This window comes from Diabrotica undecimpunctata, chromosome 6, assembly GCF_040954645.1.
Source record: "Diabrotica undecimpunctata isolate CICGRU chromosome 6, icDiaUnde3, whole genome shotgun sequence".
NCBI classification, from domain to species: Eukaryota; Metazoa; Arthropoda; class Insecta; order Coleoptera; family Chrysomelidae; genus Diabrotica; species Diabrotica undecimpunctata.
Window position 1 is genome coordinate 68,386,740 of NC_092808.1, and position 22,084 is coordinate 68,408,823.

The 22,084-nt window shown below is 32.1% G+C and overlaps 1 protein-coding gene across 5 annotated transcripts in view; it reads left to right on the plus strand.

The window, feature by feature from the left end:
• Positions 1–22,084, plus strand: part of LOC140443479 (ras-GEF domain-containing family member 1B-like) — a 1,395,894-nt gene that overhangs the window by 1,306,587 nt on the left and 67,223 nt on the right. The window lies entirely within an intron of this gene.

Consider the following 22,084-nt stretch of genomic DNA (forward strand, 5'->3'; position numbering starts at 1 on the left):
CTATAATTAACATTATAAATCGATAGTCTCACACCTTTAGACGTTAGCTTCGAGCTAAATCACCTCGGTCATAATTATTATGTGCAACGTATGTGTGACGTATTTCCATTTTTTAATTTCACATAAAGTAAAAACTGATTGACCACAATAAAGCAAAAATGTGAATAAAATAATTTAATTAATAGTAATTATTTAATCTAAAGTTTTAAATTATTAATCAAGAATAATTTCTACTATGATGTGAGGAGTTCATACACTCTTGTCACGGAATAATCACTATCCTTCGTGGATTAGTGGTAAGAACTCGACACAGACGTCGCAGACGATTAGAGTTCAAAACCCACATGTGGTTTTCTTTTTTTTTTTTAAATAATTTGAAATTATGCAGAGATCGTTTTGCTTAAGTAAAAATTCTACAAAATTAAAAAAAATATTGTAAATAAACGTATTTACAATATGTTCAAATAAGCCTTCATTAGCAGCAGAACATTAACCCAAACTGTCACTAAAGAAATATAAAAGTTTGATGGATCAGAGTTCAAGTCACGATGTTCTCATGCAGGCGCTCAGGGTTCAAATCCCACATGAAGGTTTTACTTTTTTAAAAATTTGAAATTATGCAGATATTATATCGTTTTGCTTTAAATCACTAGACTTTTATTTCAGTTTTTATTAGAAGTGTTTTTAGTAAAACATGAAAATCTTATTGAAAAAACAATGTCGTACTTTCGAAAATAAAGTAATAATTCTTCAAACGTAAAAGAACGTTCTAAATAAATGTACTTCCAAAAATATTTAAATAGGTAGAAATTCTATAAAAATAAAAAAAATTATTCTAATGAAATGTATTTACAATAAATGTTCGAATAAGCCTCCATTAGCAGCAGAACAATAACCCAATCTATTATAAAAGTTTCGTCTAACATTAGTTAATGTTTCTGGACTAATACCTCTCATTGAATCAGAGATCTTTTCTCTTAATTCTTGGAGAGAATTAGGCCTATCGTCTTCAATTCCATATAGCTTGGACTTGATATATCCCCACATAAAAAAATCACAAGGTGCAAGATCAGGTGATCTTGCAGGCCAAAAAATATCTCCGTGGCCACTAATCAATCGATTAGGAAAAGTCGCACTGAGATATTCACTGACGATGCGAGAATTATGTGCGGGACAACCATCGTGTTGAAACCATATGGAATCGAAAGGTATTGGTAAATTACGAAGGGCTGGGACAATTTGATTTTGCAGAAGTTCCAAGTATTTCCGCCCAGTCAAACTACCGTCTATAAAAAATGGACCAATGACATGATTCCCTATTATGCCTCCCCAAACATTTACTTTTCGAGGACGCTGGGTACGAGCGACATAAATCTGACGAGGATTTCCTCGAGACCAATACCGAGCATTCATTGAATTGTGACGGCCCTGCAATGAAAACGTACATTCATCGGTGAACAAAACGTTCTCTAAAAAATGTTCATCTTGATGTGACATTTCCATTGCAGTTTGACAAAATTCTAAACGTCTATATTGATCCCCAGGGAATTGTTCGTTGGATTTATGAAGTTTATAGGGACGGTATCCATGTCTTTTCAAAATTTTACCTACTCTAAATCTTGAAATTCCATATTGTTCTCCGAGACGAGATGTTGATTGGGTAGGATTTTGCTCAATACTTGCACAAATTAAACTGTCCCTTAGTTCCAAATCTGGATTTACCTCCCTTCGTCTACGAACTCCTCTTGGAGTGAACACGGATCCATAAGTAAAAAAATTACGTATAATAGACTGAATTGTTGATCGTGCTGGAGCCGGCCTATTTGGAAACATATTTACAAATTGTTGTCTAATCATGTTATCTGATAATCCATTCACATGACAGACAACAATTTGCACTTTTTCCTCGACCGTTAAAACCATTTTCACGAATTGTTTTTTCAATAAAAAGTTTCTGTTTACCGTGCAAAAACACGTCTCGGTATGTTATTATTTTTGATGGCTTGATGATTTGGTTAGCTGTAAAGCAGGCAGCTGTTCGCGCGCATCCATTACAATGTTGTTAATTGTTTTGAAAATCATTACCTGTACAGAGGAATTTATATTAACACTGAGAATTTAGTGGTGGATTTGGCATTAAACAGTCTTAACCGGATTATTTTGCAATCACAACTGAAGACTGTAAAACTGAAATTGAATTTGAATTATTTTGTATTTCTATTTTTTAACATTGGAATAAGAATAAATTGTAAATAATGAGTTTTTCGAAAACTTTTTAACTAATATGTATCATATTTTCTATTATTTTTTGATTGAATAAAACAAAAATTTTATCATTGGTGTGAATTGAACCTCCAATCTTATTGTCACTAGACCACGTCTCTAACCATTATGCCAATTCTCCACACAATAAATATTTTCGGATTGAACATACCTACGTTTAGTCTAATCAAATATTTCAGTTAAGTTATTTTTATTATTAAATAAACTTAAAGATTTATAATTTAAAATCACTAATAATTAATGTTTTTTACTATAATATATCTTAATTTATTCAATCATGTATTCTAACATCAGAAATTATTGAAATAAAATATTTTCGAGGTCATCCGTATAATTATGACTGAAGTGAAATAGCCACGTCAAAAAATAGCTTTATCTCATACTATCTCACAACTTAATCTGTCTTCTATCCTTTCCGCTATTTTGCCGGGTGGTAAGGCACTCATCACTGTATATATTTAAAATGTGTATAACAAAAAGGAAAAAGGTTAGACTGTATAGTAGTAGTTAAACAAAAGAAATAGGGATAAATGAATAAATGAATAAAACGACAAAACTTTATTGTGAGATGTCAAAGTTATTAATAGTGTAAATGAAAAGTGAAAATAGAACTATTACTTGGTACCAAGAATTAATGCAAGAATTAATGCAAGAATTAATGCAAGAATTAATGCAAGAATTAATACAAGAATTAATATAAGATTTTATTATTATAAATTTTTATTTATTATTTAAAATATGTAAAGGTTATTGTAAATATTATGTGCACATAATAGGGGGTAAGATATAATATGTAATCAACCACATAATAACATAATAGGGGGCAAGATATAATATGTAATATAATCTAAATGATTTAACTTTAAAAAAAAACGTAGGTAAAATATTAAGCTAATCTAAGGCATAATAAAGGATAGTAAATAGCATATTACAAGGGAACAATCATGGTAACTTTATAATATGCTGATGTTAGGTTAGGCGAGGTTACTAAATTGAAAAAAATTTTTTTAGATATAAGGAAATATGTACCAAAAATTTGTATATAATTCTATAAATATGTAAATACTGAATGTAAATAATGTATATATGTACAGTAATCAGTTGATGATGACACGAAAAATTTTCTTCTTTCGGAAGGGAAGAGTAAAAACAGTTAATGTAATTGATTGAAAACGAACAGCACTCAGAAAATTTTTTCTTCTGAGGGATAGGGATGTAACGGGATTTAATTAAGCATCATATTCAAGTAATCTTTTTAATACCGTGACACACATTTGCGAAAATATATTATTTGTTTACGACATTGAAAATATCGTTGTAACGAGGACACACTCTGACCTAGTGAAATTTGCAATGTAATCAAAAGTTTATTAAATAATGTGTACAAATTAAACAAGTAAAAAACAATAATATATCAACAAACCCACGTGAGTTAAATAGCTGGAAATCACGGGATTAGGGCATTATCATTATTGTTAAGAATGAAGAATCAAGAGAACGGTCTAAGTTAGTATTGTCAACGTCAACTGAATACTATCTAGTATTGTACTTGATAACTAATAAACCAAATAATGAGTATCTAGTGTATTTTAAATAAATCTACCGTACGAGACGATAAGCGAAGCATTATTTATTACATGTAGAAAAAGACTGGTTGCTACACCCAAGCGAGAAAAGTTTTATCCTGTGTTGAATTGTCTTTCCTATACTAACTGTCTGGCCCAAGAAGAAGAAGTTTCAACATAGTGTTCATTCAATATAAAATAATTTTAATTTAGTTTTATATGGGGATATTCGATTGTCTAGAGCAAGTTGAGAATAGTCCCCCTGAATTAGCTGGGCAAATTATCCCCTGGGATATTACCCAATAAAGGAAGAAGAAGAAGAAGTAAATATCACCTAACCTCATTTTTATGACAATTAAAATAGGTGTATACAGTGATGAGTGTCTTACCACCCGGCAAAATAGCGGAAAGGATAGAAGACAGATTAAATTGTGAGATAGTACGAGATAAAGCTAGTTCTTAGACGTGGCTATTTGACTTCAGTCATAAGTATACGGATGACCTCGAAAATATTTTATATTAATCATTTCTGATGTTAGAATAAATGATTGAATAAATTAAGATATATTATAGTAAAAAACATTAATTATTGGCGATTTTTAATTATAAATTTTTAAGTTTATTTAATAATAAAAATAACTCAACTGAAATATTTGACTAAACTAAAGGTAGGTATGTTATGTCCGAAAACAAGTATGTGGAATTGGTGTAATAGTTAGAGACGTGGTCTATTGACAAGAAGATTGAGGTTCAATTCACACCAAGGATAAAGTTTTTGTTTACTCTGAGTATATATTTGGCACTGAGTATAATATTGAGAACTTGCTTTTAATACTACTTGGCCATTTACTATTTCTAAATAACTTACATTGCACTTTTCACCATCAAGAATGGGAATTTTTTTACACGAACTTTACACGACATTTAAATTCTACAGGCTTGATTATTTTGTTAGAGGAAACCATAACACCATCTAAACTTCCATACAGCCACGGTTGTTTCACACTAATAAATAAACCAACTTGTCTTATTTTACAATTAAATAATACCTCATATGCTGCTCTAGCAATTTTTTCAGTGCGCTTTCCATATTCAGTAGCTGCCGTTTCTATCTTCTTTGGATTTAAAATTTTATTGACTAAAGAATTAATTGTTTTCTTGTTCTTATCTTAATACTATGAATATTACTGCTAGCTGAAAATCTGAGATTTCTTTCCACGTGCCACTGATCCTCTGAACATTGTTTCAATGTATTGCAACAAATTTTGACACACTCTTCGTTATTGACCACAATAAATTTGTTATATATTTCTTGTAAATCCGTTGAAATAGGTATATAATTTGAATAAATTAAATTCTTAATTGAAAATTCTACAAAAATTTTAACACATTCTTTGCAATAATCTCTTACAATAATTTTGTCTACATTATTTCCCATATCTTTCATTAACTGTTGAATATCTCTCTCAGTTTGAGTTTTTTTGGCTTCAATTATTAACTTTTTAAGAGGCGATTCATCAACTAATTTAGTAAAATCTAACTGACATTGCTGAACTGTAAGATTCTTTTTTGGAGGATACATTTCCTCAAATAACTTTCCTTTTGCATATTTCGCTTTGGTTATAAACACAGGTACAACATGTCTTAATCACTAGGTGAGTATCATCGAGCTAGAATAAGAAATAGGAATGGTTTTTATATGATTTGTCCACTTTTATGCATATATTTTTTTTTATTTAAATAAAATACCTTTAATAATGTTTCATAGGGCTTCAAGCTGTCTGCACTGAAGCCTTTCTGATGACTTCAGCTTTTATTTCATATATTTTTCTATTATTGTTTTTAATTATATGCTCCTCCACATGACAAACGTGATTTGCTAATACTAGATTTCTCTCTTTCCTTTCCGTTTGGGATTCAAAAGGTAAATTGTGATGAACTTTTAGAAACCCAGTTCTTAAAACTACATCCATTTTATATATAAACTGAAAAAATATTAAAAAATTTATTATTAGTAATTGTCAATTTCGTATGTATTTATCATGTGTTTAACCTCAAATTGGGAGGTCCAAAACTGTCAGATGAAGGCGGTAGGTGTCGCGTCAGTCACACACGGAGCGAATAAGCTATACTGGGATCGCACTGGGCTCACAGACCAAACTGTAGCACGTAATAGACCAGATCTCGTGCTAGTTAATAAACTAACCAGACAAACAACACTAATGGATGTGGCGATACCTAAGAACAATAATCTGCGTGTTAAGTACAACGAAAATATCGACAAGTACAGAGATCTGTAAATACAAATAGGGAGACAATGGAGAATGGAAAGTACCCAGAAGTACCTATTACTCTGTCTACTACTGGTGTTATTCTCAAAAACCTCCTAGAGAACATAAAACAGCTGGGTCTAAATGAACATATCTATAAGGCCATGCAGAAAGCTGTACTCCTCGCGACGTCCAGATTTGTACGAAAATTTTTGGGAGATACACTGGCATACCAAGTCACCTAGGGCTCGATAACACGGAAAGAGTCCCACGAGAGCTCAATCCTTTTGATACCGTAGGTATCTGGGATGAGTGAATTTTCCCCTTAGGAGGAGTGTGAGCCGTATGGCTAAACCTGGATAATAATAATAATAATAAACACATTATCTACTTACCTACCAATAAACACAAATAACCTGATAATACACAGCAGGACAATAACGAGTTTTACGATAGTCTGGTAAACAATATGGCACGTGCCGTACAACAGTTTAGTGGAACACCTAGCAGACAACCGCTACTAAAAATAAACTCTTTTAAGGAACTAGGAGCGCTGTTACAAATTGGGAATACTGAAGTCCTACCCAATTATATCACAGAAACCCACACATTGGAATATTTGCATATGCTGATTTACTATGCAGCAACAGCAATTGCTAATGTTATAGGCATTAAGATGAGAACACGACGGGGTACCAACATCGGAAGGACTGGTAACAGAATAGCACCCTGTGAAAAACGACTGCTGAGGAAGATTGAATTACTGCGTAGGGACATTAGACAAATAACGAATACATATGAGGAATAAGAAGTAGAAAAATCATCAAGAGAGCTGAAGAAATATTGTTTAACACTCTAAGACACTCACGACATGATCCAGAAAACAACACACCTCAACAATGCCTGGACACATTAAAACAAAAACTGTCTGTTTATTCAAGCCACCTGAGGAGATACAAAGTTAGAAACAACTGGAAATGCGACAATATACTTTTTGAGCATGCAGAGAAGGCGTTTTATAGGAAACTTAATTCCACTGTGGAAAATGAAAATAAATCATATCCAAGCCAAGAAAAAATTCACGAGTTATGGGGAAATCAACTTTCACCGCCAGCTACTCATAACACCAATGCTGAATGGATTGAAGACACAACAAAGAACTGTCAGCATTACAATAATATTCCTTCCGAACGCTTTACCACTGAAGAAGTCTCAAATACTATTAAGGAGCTTCATAACTAGAAATCTCCTGGGCCAGACGGAGTTCAGAACTTCTGGCTAAAGAAGTTTTGGAGTGTTCATGACTGTTTGTCAATGTTGATTAATCATGTTATCTCTAATCCACAGGAAATACCATCATTTCTTACAAAGGGTGTAACAAGAATGAGTAATGTAACAAGGAATTTGACTGTAACAAATATTGATGAAAGAGTGAAATGTAACAAAAATGAGGAATGAGGAATGTACCTTTATACACCAACGAACTAATATGTGGAATAACAGAAGATGGAAGAGATTAGATAGAAATAAATTATGTAAAAGAAATAAATAAAGGGTATATATGAATTTTAAAATATAATAAAATTAATGCTGGCTAGCGACTATGCAGGAGAATGACCACTCGACACTCAAAGAGGGATTCGGCCAATTTGCATGCCCTACAGAGACCGTAAGATATAAAAACTAATGACAAGAAAACCACCAAGAAATAAACAGATGAAAGATAAAGTTGCTCTACTGAATGTTTGGGCGCCAGGAAGTTAAATGTTTTCTTCCGAGATATCTTGTATTGCTGAAATATGAAAGATAGGTACTAATTGAAATATTGAATTGTTTTAACCCAACTTTAATAAACACCAATTTTATGTACAGACTATTTTAAACACTTATATATGACCCATCACCTCTTATATACAATTAACTTATCTATATTTACAGTAAAATCCCAGAATATAATGATAAACAATTTCCCCCCTAACGTACCTATTAATGTTAAATTTTGACAGAGGTTATACTCAATAATTATGTATAAATAATATAAAATAAAATATAAGATAATATAAATATAAAATACTACTCACTAATATAATAGTTTAGTTTTCGTTTAATAAATGTTTAAGTTTGAAATGAAATGAAATGAAACTCTCCGGATATGTGTGCACACGATAACCTGATGAAGAGAGATTCAAGGGAGAGTCAAAATCTCATCCCTTGGTAGACAATAAATAATTTAATTAAATTGTACTGACTATTGTTTTAGGAAAAGTAAATGTATTTATTATTAATGATATAAAAGTTAAAACCTTGAAGAGGACGTAATGTTATTAAAGATATTTAAACAAGAAACAAAAAGATAAAACTAAGTTCTTCCTGCCGGTTTCCGTAGGTTTCCCTGGAAGGTCCTCTGGTGAAGAACTAGTTGCAGGTGGGTAAATTTACTCCAAACCTGGATTCCATATAAAAAAAAGGTACTTTAAACCAAGTCCATTAAATTCTTCTTCATAAAACCCATAAACTTAAAATTCCTCTTCCCCTTGTCTTAATAAATTCTCCATAAAAAAAAATAAGTATTCTTCCCTGACTTGCACTGAAATCCGTAAGTAGGCTAAAAAAACAGTTGTGTTACTCCAAGTCCTTTGTTCATACAAGAAAGTAAAGAAAAACCAAGAAAGGTCAACAAGTTGCTTTAAATTGAAATAAAAACTATACTGTTTTTCTGTAAAAAATAACCTTGGGATGGTATGATAATGTTTTATAGGATATATTAAATAGATAGGTTTTCGGAAAGCATGGTCTATATATATTATAGAATAGAAAAAAAAAAAGAAATATTAGCCGGTTTAAACGGTATGGAATTGAAATAGATAATTGTTGGTTTTCATCTTTGGAAAGAAATAAAGTTTGAGATAATGATAAAATCTAATACTTGTAATATGTTTAGGTATTAATGAAATAAGTGAAATAGGACATATATAAGATAGAATATATAGATAGATAGATAAGAATATATATCGAGAGAGGATTAAAATAGATTTGAATTTCAGTAACAATGGCGGATGATATGACATGTTTTTACACATAATTTATTTATAACTTTAAGCTTACCGGCTGAGGTGGTCCAAAATTAAAGTACTTTCACAAAAAAAAACAACTAAATAACAAATGGCTTCTTCCAACACAACAGCTTTTCCACAAAATAAAAAATAAACTTAAACCCAATTCATGAAAATGGCACCTACAGCCGCCTTGAACAAACGATGTTCACTCGACGAGATTCCAGCCACAAGTGGCGATCTGACGGTGCTACGGCTGTCACGACGATGTACTTTCAGAGTCTTAGACAGAGGGCGGGATTTAATGCCAACTTTCGAAAATAAAATTTACTGGAGTTTTAAATATTTGGTTTAAGAATATTTCAAAAATGAATTTAATTTATAATTAAATTAAAGGATTCCAGTGACAAAAAGGTAAATGGTTCTTTAAGTAACGGACTCGTTACATGCCCCTCTTACTTGGAGAAAAAAAAAATTTAAGTGAAAAAAATTTTTTTTTTACTTGACTGATTGGTTAGATGTAGGTTAACCAATACTTCAACCATATGTGGAGCAATCAAGAATCGAGAAAAAAAAATAAACTTATATATAAAAAATTATAGCCATGGCAACAATTTGCCAAGTACAGCTATAAACTATATTAACTCACTAAAATACTTCCAAAACAATCTACATCGATTCACATGATTATAATTAACCACAGATTATGAGTGATGTAGGAATAAAGAAATGGTTTCCTCTAAAGATACCCACATGTAACTAAGTAAAAAGTCACATACTATTTAGAGTAAAGTTAAAGTAAGGTAAAACTCCAACCTAGCATAGTATAGACTAGTAATACAAATACTCAATACAAATAATCCAAAATGATGTGAAATCGGTCCCTGGTTCCAAAATTGACTCATCAATGGACAACAGATTTATAGAAGAGCATATCCAAGGAATAATCAATCAGGCAAATAGGTGGACCGTTACACAATAATAAGTAATAATAAAAATACCAACGTACTTATATAAAACAATATAAGTAACAATAAAAATACCAAATGTATAGACAACAATATAAGTGTCGAATTGGATGGTAAATCCAAAATTGACCATACAGTGGACAACAGATTTATAAAGTAGCATATCCAAAGATAATCAATCAGGCAAATAATGACCCAATTCACACTATAACCAAATAAACCAAGTAGGGTAGGTCCACATATACCCACATTAGGTAATATGTGCCTAACCTAAAAATTCATCAAATAAATTATTGGATCAAAATGTGGGACTAACGGCTTGAACAAAAGGACAGCCATAAAATCGATTCCATCCTGATGATCTGCTATCAGTACATTTGGGATCCAAAATAAAGACCAAAAATAAAACTTGGAGGTGTTATAAACTCAATCATCCTAGCAAATGCCAAGCTGAACAACTTGAGCTCAAAAAGGTAAAGTACCAAAGCATGTGAACTGCTGTGGTAACTTCTTACAACAAAATTAACTTATGCTGATACTCGATAACTATAGCATGTAGCTACTACAAATTTATAAGAATATCTAGCATAAGAGCACTAAAAAGAGTTTAATGTGCAAGTAAACTCTAACAACCATAGCAAAATAGTAAGAGTAAGGTAGAAGTAATAACAAAACAGAACATCAAGAACGAGTAGACCAATTTCTGAAGAAACTGCAAATTTATAATTCGTTCTGATACTAATAAAAGAGAACAGGATAATTCCTAATTCAATATACCAAAATATAGAGAAGTGCCTGAGGAAAGAAGCGAAAATAACTATGAAGGGTCATTTGTTGCCAAAATATGAAATACTATCCATAATTGTAATCTAAACATGCTAGCTGTAAAGGGAATATGTCATGGATTGAGTAAACTATATAAGTAAGAATAATAAATCAGCTAAGGAACAATTCTGTTATTAGACCAAAGTCTGTAAATATTAAGGATTAAAGCTAAATATTCAAATCCTAATTAACATTAACAATAATTTACTATCTATGGAAGACATTCTACTGCCTAGATAACTGTACAACTTGTCATGAAAATGGTGAATTCCGAAATTCATTGAACAACTGGGGCCAACAATTGAACTAAAACTTCGAACCCACGTATTCATTCACCTATACACAGGCAGAATAGTCTATATAATATAGGAGTGTCCTAAAATTATGCATAATGATTGTCTATATAAATTCCTAATGACTGATTTAAAAAAAACATCCCACATAGCAAATCCAGGTACATGTTACTATATAACTTGATTATGACCAATAACTGAATCAAATCCATAAAAAAAAATACTGGCAAAACAAGTAAGTAAAATGAGAACATAAGTTATACACACATAAACATATAGCACAGTATAGTAGCATTACAATATTTAGTTCCATACCAGTGCAAACTCTAATATAAGTACACTATAATGGCCTTAGTAATTTAAATAATTATAAACAGATACTAATCAAAGTATAAGCTGTAGATATATCAAATCTGGTGATTAATAACAAAAATCTAAGAAAATATCAAATCGTAACCAAACCGAGCCAAAACAATAACACTCATAGGAATAAGTTAACTTAATAGACATTAAGTTAATCTTCCTCTGAAGATGAAGATGTTGCCTCATCTGTTGTATTATCAGGGAGTAAATCCTTTATATGAAATTGACCAATTCGTCTATTTGTCGAATTGTCTTTTAATTCATATACTAAAGGAGATATTACCCTAACGACAGTACAGGGAACATATTTCTGACAAAATTTAGCAGAAATGATCACCTTTATTTGATTTTACAAAATTCCGTTTCAAAACTCGATCGCCCACAAAAAATCGCAAATCTCGTTTCCTCAAATTATACTGATGCTGATTTCTAAGGTAAGAAGCTTTCAACTTCTTCCTAATGTCAGCGAATATTGGAGGTAGGTTTTGGAGATCTTCCATACGGTGAAATTTCTCAGAAATTTGAGGAAGAGTTGTTGAATTTTCAGAAATTAAACCGAAATAATCACCTGACAATGGAACATGCCTACCAAAATTAACATAAGCTGGAGAGCACTGAGTGATTTCATGAACAGAAGTTCGAATGGCTTGAGCCACTGGATGAATGTACTTATCCCAAGCTCTATGATCAGTGTAAGTGTAAGATCGAAGAGCAGTAACAATGCTACGATTTGCACGTTCAGTGTGGTTAGCTTGCGGATGATAAGCTGCATTGTAGAATATCTTTTGGACCTTATATTTACTTAAAAGATCTTTAAATGCTTTAGAAACAAATTGTGGACCATTATCACATGATACTATTTGGGGAATACCAAATAGTAAGAACACTTGTTCCTCTAAGAACTTCAAAATAGCTGGAGTTGTAGCCTTACGAAGAGGACAAACTAAAGGAAATTTGGTGAAGTAATCTACAACTACCAAACAATATGTATTACCTGAATAACTGCGTGGATATGGTCCAATAAGGTCTAAAGAGATCATTTGCCACGGAAAATTAATATTCCTAAACGAACCCATTAATCCAGCTTGAGGTAGGTTACTCGGCTTGCATGTTGCACAAACTCTACATCTAGAGATGTATTTCTTAACTGAGTTGCGCAGACCAGGCCAGTAATATAACTCAGCTATTTTACTAAACGTTTTATAAAAGCCAAAGTGACCTGATGTCACATCATCATGAAAAGTTCTCAAGACTTCATCCCTATTTGCTGTTGGGACTACTATCTTCCAATCAGACATATTCGATAAAGATTCAACTGGACTGATTACATGTTTATAAATGATATTATTCTCCACCTTGAAATCAGGATATCTAGTAGGTTCTTGGGTGACATTATGAATCATCTTTCGATACCAATTATCTGGAGATAAAGTGGACAGATCTAAAAGATTGATATCGAATGTACGTGACAACGCGTCTGCAACCACAACACCATTGGCTTTGCGATGAACGATATTATAATCAAAGACAGAAAGCCTACAAATCCAACGGGACAAACGTTGTGACGGATTTTTCATGGAATGTAACCATAATAAAGAACTATGATCTGTGATGATAGTAAACTTACGACCCTCAAGATAGTACCGAAAGGCATCAAGACCATGGATAATTGCAAGAAGTTCTCTCTCTCTCTGTGGTGGAATAATTTTTCTGTGCTTTATTGAGCTTTTTGCTGGTATAAGCTATTGGATGTTCCGAACCATCCTTCATTTGAAATAGTACACCACCTAAAGCAGTGTTGGAACAATCTGTCATGAGATAGAAATGCTCTTTAAAATTCGGAGACGTCATGACAGGAGCACTAGTAAGAACTTCTTTTATACGCCGGAAAGCATCATCGGCTTCTGAAGTCCATGTAATAGTTTGGCCTTTTTTCCTATTTCTAAGGAGATCTGTAATTGGGGATAACAAAGTAGAATAAGACGGCACAAACCGACGATAATATCCACACATGCCTAATATCCTACGGACTTGAGTAGTAGTCTTAGGTATAGGAAAATCTTTGATAGCTGTAACTTTATCAGGGTCAGTCCTTAAACCTTTACTATCGACTACATATCCTAAAAATTTAAGACTAGGACGACAAAACTGACATTTATCTAAATTAATAGTTAACTTAGCCTCTTTGAGACGTAAAAACAACTTATCCAAAATTTCCATATGAAGAGAAAAATCAGGAGTGACAACCAAAATGTCAATGACTAAGTCCATCAGACGACACATTGTCTGAGGAGCTGAAACAAGACCAAAAGGCATAGTGACAAACTGAAATAATCCTTTCCCACTAACTGCAAAAGCTGTATACTTTTTACTTTCCTCACTCAAAGGAATCTGTAAAAAAGCTTTAGATAGATCGATAGAAGAAATATACCTAGCATTCTGGAGTTTACTTAGAATGACGTCTATTCGGGGAATAGGATAAGCATCCCGATTTGTAGTAATATTATTCAACTTTCGACCATCGAAGCAAACCCTAAAAGATCCATCTTTTTTCTTGGTTAACCACAAAGGACTACAGTAAGAAGACGTGGAAGGTTCAATGATCTTCAACTCTAACATGGAAAAAATTTCCTTTTCCAAGTCAACTTGCCAAGCCTGAGGAATAGGATACTGATATTGTCTAAAAGGTGTGGTATCTCCCACTTCGATAGTGTGAGATATTAAGGATGTACGACTTAATTTGTCTTTTGACGAAAGGGTTGTAAATTTAGAGATTATATTCTCTAATTGACTTTGTTCTGAACTAGATAAACTAGTAAAATCCTGAATATCACTAAGTAAGGACAGATTAAATTGAGAAATAGAAAAGGAAAAATTAGAACAATTTAGTGTGCTATTAAAAGCATTTAAGAAGTCCATACCTAAAATTATAGAATTCTGAACTGAAGGAATAATATAGAATGTAATTTGTTTACATAAATCTGCTACTGTGATTTCAGTTTCAAATTTGCCTGTAATAGACTGAACTGTACCATCTGCAGTAGACACTTGCAGAGAAGAAATGGGCATAATAGAAATCTCAGCATTTTTCAGTAAAGCTAATGAATGTGAACCTATCACAGAAATGTTCGAGCCACTATCTAAAAGAGCTAAACAAGATTGTCCTAAAATCTTAATAGGAAGATAAGGTCTATTATCATTATGTTTTCTCACTAATAACGAATTCAAATCAAAACAATTATTATCTGATTGATCAAAAATTTTAAATGGTACTAAACTAAACTTATTATCTCTAACTACACAATCAGAGGATGCAATAGGCAAACAAGAAGAATCAGAAATAAAAGAATCCTCCTGAATTGTGGTAGACTCTGGTATAGATACTGGAACTACTACACTGCTACTATTATGTTTATTACTAAAATTTGGGAAGATATTTGGGGAAGATAATCTATGCGAATCAAATGTATTATATTGAGAAGTTACTTCTTGGAATGACTTGGTGTGGTGTGTGTTGGTTTTTTTTGGAACAACCCCTTTCCCTTTCCGACTGGAAGGTGGGTTTGGGTGGTTTGACGTGGTTGGACCAGTGATTTCGTTTGATGTAACGGTTTGATTCCCTGATGGGGGTGTGGACGGAGAAACGCTCAGGGGACGGACCTCCGATCGTTCGTTTCCCGAACACCTAAAACAATTGCGTTTGAGGGTATTTTCTTTACCACAACCGTGGCAGAAAATACGGGTACGAGGGATGCCGCAATCATAAAAAGTATGGCCAGACTCACGACAATTCCAGCACACTACAGAACTTACAACTGAGATATTACGCTCAGGGCCCTTAGATTGCCAAGAACGGTGTCTAAAAGGATTTTGGTGACCGAAAGAGTCAGAAGAGTGTTTGGAAGTGGTGGGAGGTTGAGAAGACCAAGATAAAGTTTCCTCCAAACGTTTACATTTCTCGGTGATGTCTGCTATACTGGTGATGTCTACTAAAGCTAATTGTTGGTGATAAAAAGGCAATAGACATTTCAGAATAATCTTAATTTTTGCAGAATCTGTTAGAGGAGTCTCAAGGCGACTACACATACCCAAAATGTTATTAATAAACATCGTAACAGACTCATTTGGCTTCTGTCTACGATTTTTGATTTGGTCTAGAAGGTCATCTTGAAATGAATATGGAAGAAAATCAGATTTAAGTTTCTGAGCCAAATCAGACCAATTAGAAAAATTATTGCGGTTGTTTCTAAGCCACGTAAAAGCTGTGCCTGTAAACAATTCAGCAGAAGCTGCAAAAAGATCATCTTCACTTACTCCTCTCGATACACGAAGACATTCCACCATATCCAAAAAAGAAATTACTTGGTCATAATGACCTTCACCAGAAAATGTAATGCCCCATTTATGTACCTGAACAGGTTTGGGGTGTAGAAATGAGTTAGCTGCTTGGACAGAAGAAATAGGAGTTGAAGTAGCAATTGGATTTACTCGTGAATCAAGTTCACCCTCTAGGCTAAGGATTCGGACAGAAATTGAGCGTTTATAAGATTGCTGCTCCTCATTCGAACATGACAATAAATGAACACGGCCTGAGACATGGGCTAGACGTGATATCAGCCTGGAGTATAGGCTATCTTGGACAGTCCCTCTAAAATCGGATATCCTTTTAGCCAAATCATCCATAGTCTCTTCAATCTCTTCTTGCTGTTCTAGAAAAGGAATACTTGTGGCAGAAATTTGTCGAAAGCTTCTGTTTCCTTCTTCTTGCCTTAAAGCTCCACGCAATATTTTGCGTTTTAAATCCACATTGGAAGATTCATCAATGGGGATCTCCCTAATTCTCAACTCATAATCTAATTCCTTGACTAATAAATGTTCTACCTTGAATGCAGACATTGTGAAAAAAAAAAAGATGAATAGACAAAGGAAATAATGTATTACCACTCCACCAAAATCAATCGAAGAATAATCTAAGGTTTAAAAAAAATATATATATCTAAATAAATATGTAACAACACACCACAAAATCAATCCAAGAATAATAATAAGTTATTCACAAAAATTTTAAAATGGTTAAGTAAAGTTAAGTAAATATAACACAATCCTTGAAGCAACACACAATGGTTTCAACAAGTATATGATTAACAAATAATGGAATATAAAAACCCACCAATATTGGCTAATATATATATATATATATATATATATATATATATATATATATATATATATATATATATATATATATATATATATAAATAGTAATATCTAAATTATTAAATTCTTATAGTTCAATAATAGTAAAATAGATTGTTAACTGTACACAATGAGATTAAAAAGGTGAGGGTTTAAATATGAATATAAGTAAACTGCCACAATACAAGTATACCTATAAATGTAAATCTAATAAGAAAAGATAAATAAATAAAGAAGTTAAAAAAAATGAACAAAGAGCAACAGGAACAAATTAGAAATAATAAAGAATATTTTGCAAAGAGAAATATACTACAGAATGTACGGTCTGAACTGAGAAAAGGCACCACGTTGGGAAACGCCAATGTAACAAGAATGAGTAATGTAACAAGGAATTTGACTGTAACAAATATTGATGAAAGAGTGAAATGTAACAAAAATGAGGAATGTGTAGCAAAAATGTGCAGTGTAGAAATAGGGTAAACTCTAAAATGTACCTTTATACACCAACGAACTAATATGTGGAATAACAGAAGATGGAAGAGATTAGATAGAAATAAATTATGTAAAAGAAATAAATAAAGGGTATATATGAATTTTAAAATATAATAAAATTAATGCTGGCTAGCGACTATGCAGGAGAATGACCACTCGACACTCAAAGAGGGATTCGGCCAATTTGCATGCCCTACAGAGACCATAAGATATAAGAACTAATGACAAGAAAACCACCAAGAAATAAACAGATGAAAGATAAAGTTGCTCTACTGAATGTTTGGGCGCCAGGAAGTTAAATGTTTTCTTCCGAGATATCTTGTATTGCTGAAATATGAAAGATAGATACTAATTGAAATATTGAATTGTTTTAACCCAACTTTAATAAACACCAATTTTATGTACAGACTATTTTAAACCCATCACCCATCTTATATACAATTAACTTATCTATATTTACAGTAAAATCCCAATAAACAATTTCCCCCCTAACGTACCTAATAATGTTAAATTTTGACAGAGGTTATACTCAATAATTATGTATAAATAATATAAAATAAAATATAAGATAATATAAATATAAAATACTACTCACTAATATAATAGTTTAGTTTTCGTTTAATAAATGTTTAAGTTTGAAATGAAATGAAATGAAACTCTCCGGATATGTGTGCACACGATAACCTGATGAAGAGAGATTCAAGGGAGATTCAAAATCTCATCCCTTGGTAGACAATAAATAATTTAATTAAATTGTACTGACTATTGTTTTAGGAAAAGTAAATGTAATTATTATTAATGATATAAAAGTTAAAACCTTGAAGAGGACGTAATGTTATTAAAGATATTTAAACAAAAAACAAAAAGATAAAACTAAGTTCTTCCTGCCGGTTTCCCTGGAAGGTCCTCTGGTAAAGAACTAGTTGCAGGTGGGTAAATTTACTCCAAACCTGGATTCCATATAAAAAAAGGTACTTTAAACCGAGTCCATTAAATTCTTCTTCATAAAACCCATAAACTTAAAATTCCTCTTCCCCTTGTCTTAATAAATTCTCCATAAAAAAAAATAAGTATTCTTCCCTGACTTGCACTGAAATCCGTAAGTAGGCTAAAAAAACAGTTGTGTTACTCCAAGTCCTTTGTTCATACAAGAAAGTAAAGAAAAACCAAGAAAGGTCAACAAGTTGCTTTAAATTGAAATAAAAACTATACTGTTTTTCTGTAAAAAATAACCTTGGGATGGTATGACAATGTTTTATAGGATATATTAAATAGATAGGTTTTCGGAAAGCATGGTCTATATATATTATAGAATAGAAAAAAAAAGAAATATTAGCCGGTTTAAACGGTATGGAATTGAAATAGATAATTGTTGGTTTTCATCTTTGGAAAGAAATAAAGTTTGAGATAATGATAAAATCTAATACTTGTAATATGTTTAGGTATTAATGAAATAAGTGAAATAGGACATATATAAGATAGAATAGATAGATAGATAGATAAGAATATATATCGAGAGAGGATTAAAATAGATTTGAATTTCACTAACAATGGCGGATGATATGACATGTTTTTACACATAATTTATTTATAACTTTAAGCTTACCGGCTGAGGTGGTCCAAAATTAAAGTACTTTCACAAAAAAAAACAACTAAATAACAAATGGCTTCTTCCAACACAACAGCTTTTCCACAAAATAAAAAATAAACTTAAACCCAATTCATGAAAATGGCACCTACAGCCGCCTTGAACAAACGATGTTCACTCGACGAGATTCCAGCCACAAGTGGCGATCTGACGGTGCTACGGCTGTCACGACGATGTACTTTCAGAGTCTTAGACAGAGGGCGGGATTTAATGCCAACTTTCGAAAATAAAATTTACTGGAGTTTTAAATATTTGGTTTAAGAATATTTCAAAAATAAATTTAATTTATAATTAAATTAAAGGATTCCAGTGACAAAAAGGTAAATGGTTCTTTAAGTAACGGACTCGTTACAAGGGAACCACTTATCTAATACCAGATATCAAAATAACACCCAAGATCCAACTAAGTACTGCCCAATTACTTAACTTCCAACTTTGTACAAATTGGTCACATCCTGTGTAGCCCGGCGTACCTACCAACACTGTGCTCAATAAACAATAAACAATATCATAGAGTCTCAACAGAAAGGATGCGCTAAGGGTTCCATGGATTGCAAAGAACAACTTATTATCGACTCAGTCATTTCTAACCAGGCATACACCAAAAAAGGAACCTATTTACTGCCTTCATTGACTAAAGGATGGCCTTTGATTCAGTGCCGCATGAATGGCTTATAGATATATTAAAGATATATAAAGTCGATAATAATATAGTGACCTTTTAAAATATATAATGACGGAGTGGAAGACTAAAATTCACCTTCAAATACCTGGTGAAAATAATTCGAAACTGAAGATATCTCAATTAACCGGGGCCTTTTCCAGGGGGACTCGTTGAGTCCACTTTGGTTCCGTTTAGCGATGAACCCACTATCTCAGCTACTGAACTCCACTGACTCAGGTTTTACCATCAAAAGTAACAATACTGTTGTAGCGAAGCTTAATCATCTGTTGTATATGGATGATTTGAAATTAATGGCTTCCACTCGAAACCACCTAGATCAAATGATAAAAACTGTAGAAACTTTCTCAAATGATATCAGTGGATTTTAGACTTATAACTTTATAACTATATTATATAGTTATAAGGTAAAAGTAACACTTATATACCTACAATTTCCAGTGGTTATTACTTATTATTGTAACTACTATTTAAATGGGAATAAGCCACAATTAAAGGTTAAATTACGTTTATTGACGTTTCAATTTCCACTTTGGAAATCGTTCTCAAAATACAAACATTAGTAAATTTACTGTATTTTTGTATTTTGAGAACGATTTCAGAAGTGGAAATTGAAACGTCAATAAACGTAATTTAACCTTTAATCGTGGCTTGTTCCCATGTAAATAGTAATTACTTTAAAATGCCACAAGAAAATAGCTTCAGAACAATACTTATTATTGATCTTATAGTTTTATTCCCTCAAGAAGCTTTAAGTTAAAAAGTATTTTGCGTATTAGTTTCAAGCAGTTTTAATGTTCTATGCTGCTGTTTCGGCCATTGGTTCACGGGTGTGTAGTTCTTTTGAAGCTAAGATCATATTTTTGGTTGCAGTTTTAATTTTTGTCTTTTTTTTTATTTCTTCCATTATCGTATTGCTAGTGTGTGTTTAAATCACGAGTGTTTAAATCCCATGAATTTTGCTTTTTATTTTGCTTTTATTCCGCTATGACTCTCTGTTTGTTCATAATAGAATATCTATGTTATATTTTGCTTTTCGTTTATTTCATCTTACCATTCCTCTACTAATGTAGAACTGAGCGAAAAGTGGCTTCACATCATCATAAATATTTATAAATTTTCTCTCGTAAGATAATTATCGTTTTTTTTTTCAGATTTGAATATTTGATTCTATATATATATATATATATATATATATATATATATATATATATATATATATATATATATATATATATATATATATATACATATATATATATATATATATATATATAGTGCTAGTCAAAAGTCCGTTCCACCCTCGTATCTTTTGAACGGTGATCTTATGACAAGTGATACCTCGTTTGAAAGGTATTGAAAATACCTATTCAGTCATAATAATTTTGTTTGAGTTTAAGCTCATTTTGATAAATAAATTAAATAACTACTAAAATTGTAGCTTCTCATTTAATTAATAAATATTTAAAAATTAGTTCTTATACTAAGTGTTCAAAATGTGCTCCATCTACTTCCTGATAGTAATGCGCATCCTATTTCTAAACTCTTGCCGTACTCGTTCAAATGTGTCGGGGGAAATTGCCCTCCATTCTTTAACAATTCATTGTTTAAAAATGTCAATATTGTCGGGTGCTGTAGCGTAAACTTTAGATTTCAAGTATCCCCACAGAAAAAAATCTAATGGTGTGAGGTCCGGTGACCGAGCTAGCCATTCTATCGTACCTCGTCGTCCAATCCATCTACCATGATATTCCTGATCTAGGTAACGTCTTACTGCACCATAATGGTGTGCAGGAGCACCATCTTGTTAAAACGTTATTTACAAGTTGCCGAATTCATCTGGATTATCCTCCAGAATTTCAAGTATTAACATCTCCAGATACACAAAACAGACCCAAATATGTGGTTTCCCAAAATACCTGCACAAACATTTATTTGGGCTTGGGGTTAATAGCTCACATTGTGTGTGTTTTTCAACATTTCCATTGAGAGAAAAAGTACTTTCGTCACTAAAACAAATTGTTTTTATGTAATCGGGCTGTTGGTATATTTTATTGGACACATTTTCACAAAATTATAATTTTCGGTCGGAGTCATCATCTGAAAGTTGTTGCACAATTTTTAATTTGTATGGATGAAATTTGTTTTCAGCCAACACTTGGTGTACTGTTTTTGACTGATTCCATAGATAGATGCAACTTGGGCTGTAGAAGAAATAGGTAAGAAGAAATATGTAGGGCGATCGGGGTACCTCTCAATAAAAAGACGTTCCGCTCAATTAAATTATTTCCACATTCACCAATTATTAACACAGCTGCTACTTTGTCGGCTACAGTACGTACTTTTTGCCTTTGTAAACATGTAAACGTCTAGTTAAACAATAATTAACTTGACCAAACGAATTGACTTAAACTAAGCAGAAACAGAAACTAAATATTCATGTATA